Raw genomic sequence first — 10771 nt, 5'->3', positions numbered from 1 at the left:
AAAGCAAAGACGAAGAGCAAGGCTTGGTCATAAACCCCAAGTACAATGAACAAAAGGTACGGGTTAACACAAGCCTTTCCAAATAAACCCTCTCACACCTTGAAAAGCTGGTTGTACATTATAGCGATGTCTTTGCTTGGTGCCCAGAAGATATGACAGGCATCCCTCGAAGCATTGCAGAACACGAGCTGAAAATACCTCCCGATGTCAAGCCTGTTGTCCAAAGAAACGGAGCCTAGATCCTGAAAGAAGCTTGGCAGCATTCCAAGAGATTGAAAAGCTTGTACAAGCTGGGATCCTACGTGAGGTCAAGTATCAATCTTGGGTGGCTAATCCTGTTATGGTTCGAAAGCCTGACAAGTCTTGGAGGATGTGCATCGACTTCAAAGACTTAAACAAAGCATGTCCAAAGGATTGCTATCCCTTACCCGAGATGGACCTCAAGGTTGACTCCCTAACCGGCCATCCCTTTAAGTGCTTTCTCGACGCTTACAAAGGTTACCGTCAAATTCTCATTAAAGTGGAAGACGAAGAAAAAACCGCTTTCCACACGTACAAGGGTATTTTTTGTTATCAAAAGATGCCTTTTGGCCTACGAAATGCCGGTGCAACCTACCAACGCTTGATTGACAAAGTATTTGATAGCCAAATTAGTAGAAACCTGGAAGCTTATGTTGATGATCTAGTAATCAAAAGCATAACTGAGCATCAAATGCTTGAAGACATACAAGAAACCTTCGAAAATTTAAGAAAGATCAACATGAAGCTTAACCCTGGAAAATGCTCGTTCGGGTTTGAAGAAGGCAAGTTTTTGGGGCACATCGTGGGAAAACAAAGCATAAAAGCTAATCCCAGCAAAGTCAGGGCTGTTCTCGAAACCAAATCCCCACAAAGCAAAAAAGAAGTGGAAAGTCTGAATGGAAGGCTTGCAGCCTTGAAGCGTTTTACCTCTAAGCTTGCTGAGAAGTCCCTACCCTTTTTCAAAACACTAAAGGGCTGCACCAATAAGAAAGATTTCAGGTGGACGGAAGAAGCAGAGGAAGCCTTCAACCAAATGAAGCAACACTTGGCTTCACTTCCAGCTATTGCAGCCCCAGAAACAGGAGAACTGATCTCTGTCTATCTCTCAGTCGCTGAAGAAGCATTAAGCGCGGTTCTAACCATCGAACGAGACAAAGTCCAGGTACCCGTTTATTTCTTTAGTAAAACGCTAAAACTGGCAGAGATCAAATATCCTCCTTTGGAAAAACTTGCTCTGGCCTTAATTCAAACGGCCAGAAGGCTTCGAAGGTACTTTCAAGCACACCCTATACAAGTGGTCACTGACCAACCCATCAAGAGTGTGCTTGAAAAACCAGAAAATTCAGGCCGATTGGCCAAATGGGCTGTGGAACTAGGTGAACATAACATCACATATGTCCCAAGAAAAGCTATCAAAGCCCAAGTCTTGGCGGACTTTATTGTAGAAATCCCGAAGCAAGTCATTCCTGAAATACATACAACTGCCACTGAACCTTCTGACCCTGAAGCCTGGAAGCTTTTTACCGATGGAGCTTCCAGCATCGAAGGGTCATGAGCTGGGCTCATTTTAATCAACCCTGAAGGGTTAGAATTTACATATGCTCTACGACTTGAATATCAGAACACCAACAACGAGGCTGAATACGAAGCATTGATCGCTGGTCTGAAGATTGCCAAAGAAATGAAGATCCAAAAGCTACAAGTCTTCACAGACTCGTTGCTTGTTTCAAGTCAAGTCAATGATAGCTATGTAGCCAAAGAGCCAAATATGAAGAAGTATCGTGAAAAGGCAAAAGGGTTGATGACCACGTTTCAAGAGTGCACCATCAAACAAGTCCCAAGATTACAAAACAAGAGAGCCGATGCCCTGAGCAAACTAGCATCCCACATTTGCACACCTCACCAAGAAAGTATTGGTGGAAGTGTTGAAAACTCCTTCAATTCAAGAATTGGAGGTTCAAGATGTAATCACTGAAGAAGGTCCCAATTGGATGACTCCCATAGAAAAGTTCCTCAAAAATGGTGAGTTACCTCTAGACCAGACGGAGGCTGAAAGGGTTCGAATCAAATCCAGAAAGTATGTGTTGCAAGGAGAAATCCTTTATAAAAAGGCCTACCTTGCACCACTGCTGAGATGTGTAGGCACTGAACAAAGTCAATATCTGATCAAAGAGGTTCATGAGGGGATATGTGGAGCTCATTTTGGGCCAAGAACGGTGGTTGCAAAATTAATGAACCTTGGATACTTTTGGCCCACAATGCACCGAGATGCAACCGAACAACTCAGGAAGTGTGAATCTTGTCAAATTCATGCACCTGTCCCAAAAAGCCCCAAGCACGATCTAGTCCCCATCTCCACTGCTTGGCCATTCCACAAATGGGGAATGGACATCGTCGGTCCATTCCCACCGGCTAAAGGAGGGGTAAAATTTTTGCTAGTAGCCGTCGACTACTTCACCAAGTGGCCTGAAGTCAAACCACTTGCAAAGATAACGGGCAAACAAGTCATCGACTTTATGTGGGAAAACATCATCTGCCGCTACGGGTTGCTAGGAGTGTTGGTCACGGATAATGGGAAACAATTTGCTGAGAAGCCTTTTAGCACATGGTGCAAAGAATTCAGAATCACTCAAGTGTTCAGCTCAGTCGCATACCCACAATCCAACGGCCAAGTTGAAAGAACAAACAGAACCATCGTGGAAGGAATCAAAACAAGGCTGGGAAGGCACAACAACAATTGGCTTGAAGAGCTCCCAAACGTTCTATGGGCAATAAGAACAACCGAGAAGACAAGCCACAAGCGAACGCCTTACAACCTAGTGTTCGGATCGGAATCCGTAATCCCAGCCGAAGTCGGAGTTGTGACTCAAAGAACACTCAACATGGACCTCGAATCAAACAACAACGAGACCATGTTGAATTTGCAACTCCTTGAAGAAATTCGTGATCAAGCCGCAATACAAGAGGCTAAGTACAAGCAAAAAATGGATGCTTATTACAATGCAAGAGTGAAACATGAACGTTACAAGCCTGGAGACCTTGTACTCCGAAACAACGAGGCCAGCAAGAAATAAAATCAAGGAAAGATCGACCCAAAGTGGGAAGGACCATATACAATCCTCGAAGCTCACAATGGTGGATCCTACAAGCTGGCCGACACAGAAGGCAAAAAGCTTCCAAGGCACTGGAATGGCAAAACCCTTTAAAGGTTCCATGCCTAGTCAAAATCTAAAAATGTATTTCAAGAGATGTATAATTCTCCTTTTTGTGAACAACAACCTCTTGAATGAATGATAAACTTTTTGTCATAACTTGTCTTTACTATCTTATAATCAGGTTGAGAACCTAGCAAGAAACTCCATGGCAAGGGCCATGTAAGGGGATGAGCTCCCAGGCCACATCGCTCAATAGGTTCAAGGGTTAAATGGACCTATATAAGGGGTGAGTTCCTATATCAATCCAACTCCATGAGACTTAGAAAATTTTTCAACTAAAACTTGTCTCATAGACAGGTCTGAACAGCCTACACCAATTCGTTCCTTAAACTTAGAAAAAGTTTACGAAACAAGAACATACACTAAGTAGTGATACAAAGGATAGCCAACGTGTGCTTTTTACCTAATGAAACCTTGAAGCTAAAGTGACTGCAGAACTAAAACTTCTTAAGGAAAGTTAGCTAAAAACACATCAAACTAATAAGACAAGCAATCAAAACACAATACATAGAACATTACGAATCATAAACAAAGCCTTAAAAGGCTAGCATCATACATAATAAGCCAATTAAGGCTAAACAAGGAAATCATAAAGATTTCCATAAAAGTGTATAAAACGGCCAACAAGGCCAACCACAACCATAAGGCAGAAACTTTAAGAGTTTCATGTCAAACCTACATTGTTTAAGATTACATAACATTGTTTAACGGTGCTAAGAAAGCTACGAATCAAGTGTTTAAACATCAGAAACAGGCTTTGAAGTACTAGCCTTACCACCTTTGGCCTTCTTGGACTTCTTGACTTCTGGGCCAACATCAGCAACAGCCGAGCCTTCGAGGCTTGCCACATGAGATCCGTCGCTACCCCCAGATAAAGTTTCTTCACTATCACCAGAACCGGAGTCTTTCTGCGACAAGGACTCAAGCACCTCTTTAACAACTTTCTCATCAAGGCCGGTTGGTTTCAAACCCTACAACACAGAAAGAGGCTTACCAAAGCATGATGAAACTTCACCCACATAAGGGTAAGTGAGCCTTTCCATTGCACGAACTGAATCCATGAAGAGCTTGTAAGCTTCACGGTTGAACAGGGGTGACTTCTCCATAGGTTGGCCAGACTCGTGATAACTAAAGCCAGAAACAAAGCCCAAATGCTTACCATGGGCCAACAGATTCGTATACACATCGTCCAACACCGAGTTGAATTCATTAGAATGAAGCAAGTAAGTCACAACCTGTTGAAACCCGTGCTCAATCAGCTATTTGTTGTCGTCAGAGGTCTGGGTAACTGAAGCCTTCAAGCCTTCTATCTCCATCTCAAAGGCTTTCCTCTGCACCTCAAAGGCTTCCCGGTCAGCATTCAACTTAGCCCTGTCAGCCTTCGTAGCTTTCTTCAACCTTGCCAGCTTAATCTCATGGCCACGAGACAACTCATCAATCTTCTTAACATAACCCTCCTCTTTCTTCGAAAAACCTTCAATCTCTTTCTTCATCTCCATCATGGAAGCCTTCATCCCCTCTTTCTTCTTGGAAAAGTCCTCATACTCCTGCATCCCCTTTCTAAAACGAGTAACACCCTCTGCCAAAAGGGCAAAAAGGTTGCAATAACTCAAGATCAACTTTGATAGCATGGAATCACCTCCATGCCAGAAATAGTCTCACGAACTCCAGGAGGAGCAAAGTTGGCTAACACATCAGCACAAACTTCCAGATTCTTGAAGCTATCACAACCTTCACGTTCCACTCCGGCACATAGATTGCATCCCCATTCAACCCTTGAACGACCGGCATCACAACCTTATTGCCAGTCGACTTCTTCTTCTTGGAAACAACCAATCCCTGATCTTTCTCCACTTCCACACTCGGACCATGATATTCGACAACCAAAACATCGTCACTAACATCGACCGGCTCATGAGAAGACGATTAACCAGAAGACTTCAACAAACGCCGTGTAGAACGACGAGTGGAAGCCTTGGGACCAACAACCTTGGTGAACCCTTTAACATTTGGCACTCCCACATACTCAGAATCTTCAAAACGACCCTCTTTCATCGAACCACCGAATCCTCCCCAACAACAGCCGCAACATCAGTGAACCCAACATCCAAGGTATCATCACTTTTTAAGAAATCCAAAGCCGACATAACTACAAAAAGTAAATGAAACCTATTAGCAAGCATATCAACAAAATAAAGCAAATATGGGACAAACAAATGTATACCCTTATTATCCCTCATAAGCACGGGATCCCGATTAGGCTTATCCCACAATTTGCTTATTCCTAACAACACAAGAAGATGCTCGGGAAGAGGGCGAAGACGTGACGGACATTTTCTAATTGATTTCAAAAAAGCCTCATTCAACTCCGATTCGGTCGGCTCTGGTTCATTTAGAACAGCCTCGGGTTGTCTCCAAACGGGTTTAAATGGAAGGATAGAATCGGAAACAAAGAAAAAACGGTCCTTCCAAGAACCGAGAGTTGTAACCGTCGAAGAAACCAAACATGTGTCAACCTGTGTGTGTTCAAACGTGTACCATTCGCAGTTTTTCGCTAAGCGAAAGAAACGGTAAAAACTCAACAATGAAGGGTCATAACCTAGGGCTTTACATAAAACTTCAAAGTGTAAAACTCTAGCAAGCCCTAAGGGATGAATCTGACCGAACGGCACACGATAATATTCCAAAACATTCAAAACAAAGATTGAAAACGGATGCCGGAGATTCGAAAACTCAAAGTGACGGCAATAAAGGGCAATGAAGCCTGCCGGACAACGATCGATCGAAGAATCGACCGGCGGAGCAATCGGTTTATACTTTAACCCTATTCCCCATTCAATACAAAACGACTCATCCTCTTCTTGGGTCAATCGGGAAAAACTGACCGAAAGGTCTTTCTTAGCAACCATAATTTTGAAGGAAAGATGAAGGATCGAGAATAACCTGATAAAGGATTGAAAGAAACTTGAATATTATGGAACTTTAAAACAAAAATGAAGGAGAAGGAACAGTTATGCTCATTATTAAGGAGCAGTTATTGGGAATCGCAACCTGCAGTTACCATCACATCAACTGTTTTGTCAAAAATTCAAAAAATAACCAAAACTGAACAAAGCCTCGAAGCCTATAAACCTCGAAGCCTTTAAGCAATAAACAAAATGTGTGCAAAAGTCAGAAGCCCTTGAGCTTACCTCTCAAATCCCTCTGACTTGGGGGGTTGATGACGGGGGTAGCCAAAGAAATTAGTAAAATGGCTTCCACACATTAACGCTAAAAAGGTTAAAAGCTTCGTTTCCCGCCCAAACTTATGTAAACAAACACCCACGTGCTACATTACGATGTCAACTCACTATTCACATCACTGTTCCCTCTGAGCAAAGGACATGCTCAGATAAAGTATTAATATTTTAATCATGGACCAGCGGTCCAAAGCTTCCCGCCCACAAAGGTCAACTCTCTTGGCAAACTGGAGGTGAATTAGTTTATACACTGGACAAAAGGCTTGGTCTCTCCTTCTATATAATGAGGACTTAGCCATAAACATGAGATCATCAGATCTGGAGTTAATACATACTCCTTGATCTTCTCTTCTCCTTTGAGAAATATACACTTTGCTTATTCCTTTCTTACTTCACAAATATCCTAGCTTCACCAAGAACTTCATCCAAGAACCGATTCCAAACATCACGATTCTGGATATTCGGTGAACTACAACAACTAACAAACAAACTAGTGAACCTCCTTCTACGTTTTGCAAACGTAGAGGGACACCCCGACCTGCGTTAGGTTAACCCGAACCCTTGAAGCTTGTTAGCCTAACCAGCCCATTCACTATCATTGGTCTTATCTTTGTTGTAGCAACAGAAAGCTAGAATCAAGAAGTTCTTTTCGTAGCTATCATATATATATATAACCAGCTATTATTCCCTGTAATACGAGGTTGTTTTATATTATTCGTTTCTAATATTTAATATATTTTTTTGGATTTTAATTTTATTTATTGTAAGGAAGTTATTAGTATACTTAGGATTTGATGATGAAAGAGTTTCACATATAAATGAGATGTTATAACCCGGTTTAAAAGTTATATTAGTTTGGTGAGACCCATGACCCGTTTTTTTACTATAAAACTGTTTCTTAATAATAATTAATATCTTTAAAAAAACGGATACTAATTTTTAGCATTTTTATAGGATTTTCATATCAAATATTTGATAAGATTAATTTTTAATAAAATGAGATGTTATAACCCGTTTAAGAGGTTATCTGGGTTTGGTGAAACCCACACCCGTGAATTCGGCTTAAATGCATGAGAAACATTCATTTACAAATAAAGCAATCTGGTAGCTTGAGAGAATTTAAGGAAGTTTCGTTTATGTATATTTAAGATTTAAGATTTAATACCTAATCTGGTTTTATTATTTATGGGTAGCCTGTACTTGAAAGAACTTGTTTTTTCACACGGACATCTATACGTCACTTTGTCAAGATTTACGGGCAGGCATTGACTAAAAATTTTGATTATTTATAAACTATGGGGTGTTTGGGATTCCTTATTTTACCTCCTTATAACTTTTCATTAGGTTAATAAGTTACAACATTGTAACTTATGAAACTTTTCCTCTCACAATATAAGCAATCTCAAACACCTTATTACTTTTTAAAAAGTTTATAAGTTATAAGTTGGTGAAAATAAGCAATCCCAAACACCCCTATGTATATTGACCAACACAACCGCAAAGGTAGTGTACAAGGAATTTTTTTCTTATTAGTAAATATTTGCGTAATGTTTCTTTATTAGTATAAATTATAATTTTATTAACAATATATGTTAATTGTGTTGCCGATTGTATTTTAATTAATGTTCAAATTTTAAAATTTTCATCAATTCCCCGTGTAATACACGGGGCTCAAACTAGTTTAGTATATAATGGAGGTTTCCACTTATACCCAAACTCATATCCAACTTTCCCAAGATGTCTATCTCTAGGTGGAAACTCAACTTTAACACGATCTAACAATCCCTTAGCTGCCTGCATGAGCCTTAAGAAATACACTTGCATAACTAAGAGCCCGTTTCTTTTCATCACGTCTTTCAAATTTTCCCTTATCAAATATAAGCAGCTGTCCAATAGCAATTTGACCAGTATTTCCACCATTCCAAGCGCATAAAGTTAAGTCCCTGATGGTAACCCAAATAGGAAACGAGCTTGGGTCCAGGTTTGTTAAAAAAGAATATAGACATTAACCAACCAAGGATTCCTTTCTAGCATACGTAATAGGCCATCTTCATTATCAAAATTAAAGAAGAAAAATTCCCATTTTTCTTAAGGAAAATTAGTTTTAAATAATCCAAACTATGGCCTATTGGTAAATATTCATCCCAACTTTACACTTCCCTGCTGGCAGTACCAACTACTTGTGCATTTATTTTTAACGGGCCGCGACTAACGGATGTTAACTCCGTTAGTCTTTTTCTGACGTGGCCATCCCAGCTGTCAAAAATGGTCTTACGTGGAACAAAACGTGGCGCTGACTGTGTCTTATTATTATTATTATTTCTTCCAATTCATCCTTGCAAATCAACTGACACCTTCAATCAATAGATATCTTCAATCATCAATAGACACCTTCAATTCATCCCAGTTTAGGTTTCCCCGGCGAGCCACCACCACCCCTCATCCCAGTTTAACTCCTCACCCATATCTTTCCCACAACCTAACCACCGTCGTCTTCCTTCATACCACCACCCAACCATAACCACCCATCAACCACCACCATCACTTCCACATGCGATTAATTGTGAGCCGAGCAGATTTGGAGGAGTGTACCAAGCGTCGGGGCTAAGGTTTTACCGAGCAGATCTGGAGAGGTAGGTTTGATATAAATTAGGGCTTTTGGTAAGGAATTGAATTTGGGATTTTTTTGATCTTATAATTGACTGATTGACGAGAAGGTGGCGGTGGTGCTAGGGTTTGGTGGTGGCAGGTGGTGGTGGTCGTGGGTAAATTGCAGGGGAGAGAGAGAGAGAGAGAGAGAGAGAGAGAGAGAGAGAGAGAGAGTTCTGCCCTAATATGGTGGTGGTGGTGGGTTTAGAGCGGATCTGGCTTTTGTGAACTCCGGCAAGATTAGTGCAGAACTCCGGCAAGTTGGGGGTCGGAGAAGATGGCCGGAAGATGACCAGTTGCAGGTGGTGGGTTCCATTGGTGGTTGCTGTGATTGGGCATGGTGGTGGCCGAGGTTCCGGCGATGGTTGCAGGGGTGGTGGACTTGTGGTGTTGTGGTGGTTGTGGGTTGTAAAGAGTATTAGGTTGAAGATGGTGATAATAACATATACCTTATACACAGTCAGCCACCACGTAGACGTTCCACGTAATCTGATATTTGACAGCTGAGATGGCCACGTCTAAAAAAGACTAACGGAGTTAACATCCGTTAGTCGCGGCCCGTTAAAAATAAATGCACAAGTAGTTGGTACTGCCAGCAGGCAAGTGTAAAGTTAGGATGGATATTTACCAATAGGTCATAGTTTGGATTATTTAAAACCAAATTTCCTTTTCTTAATTATAGACTTTAACCCAAATTTATGTCACATCCTAATCAAATTTTCCTTAACAACACGAAAAGGTAATGACATACCTACAAAATAACCAAATAGTTGTAACTTGTGTGCCTTTACAAAATACCAACTTGCTTATTGCGATTTTTCTAAAACTGGTTTTTGGGTGCTAACCAGTTTGGTTTAGGTCAAAGAAAGTCAAAATAACTTTTTTTTATCTTTGAAACCGATTTTTGAGGTCGAAAAGGATAGTTCGGTTTCTTGTTAATCGGTTTTACACATGTTCGGATGTTCCTACGAATTATAAAAAGCGATTAGTAATTGTTGGTTCAGTTCCAAACCAGATTTAAAATGTTTGGTGTATAGACCGTTTCATTTTTTATCTCCAAATAGAGGGTCCAAACTACGAATCCAAAATACAGGATAAAAAGAGGCCCCAATATTACATAGATGGGTTTAAGAGTCGATACCGTCAATAGATAGAGGCTTTAATTGTAAAAAGGTATCACTCACTCAGCTATCAAAATTTCTCATTAAGTTGGGTATTAAACAAATGACTCTTAATGAGAACTAAAGATATCTTGGGCCAGTTTTTCCCATAACCAAACTTTGTGGACTATTTACATCACAGGTTTCTACTCGATCTAAGTGACTGTCATAGAGATGCCCAAAAAACCGGTTTGATACCTGTTCTAGACCAACCTGGTTTGACCTAAATCGGTTTCCAGCCCGACCCACACTTGCTGTTCGTATACCAGTTCGCACTTAGGAGACTCAACGATTTAGGAACCGACCTGATTTAGAAAAAAACAAGTTTTTCCCCCTAAATCGGTGTATAACCCAGACCTAATTATAACCCAAACTGGTTTTGACCTTATCTCCTAAACCGGTTATAATCCAAACCGATTCTGACTTGTAGTTGACTAAAACAGTCTGCTTTATAAACTGAACTGGTTTAGCCCCATTAAACAATTTG

The sequence above is a fragment of the Bidens hawaiensis genome, unplaced genomic scaffold (genome assembly GCF_021521415.1).
Source record: "Bidens hawaiensis isolate Kalapana, Puna unplaced genomic scaffold, B.hawaiensis_p1.1 tig00001093_1, whole genome shotgun sequence".
Taxonomy (NCBI): domain Eukaryota; kingdom Viridiplantae; phylum Streptophyta; class Magnoliopsida; order Asterales; family Asteraceae; genus Bidens; species Bidens hawaiensis.
The sequence above is the reverse complement of the archived record's forward strand: the minus strand, read 5'-3'. Positions refer to the sequence as shown.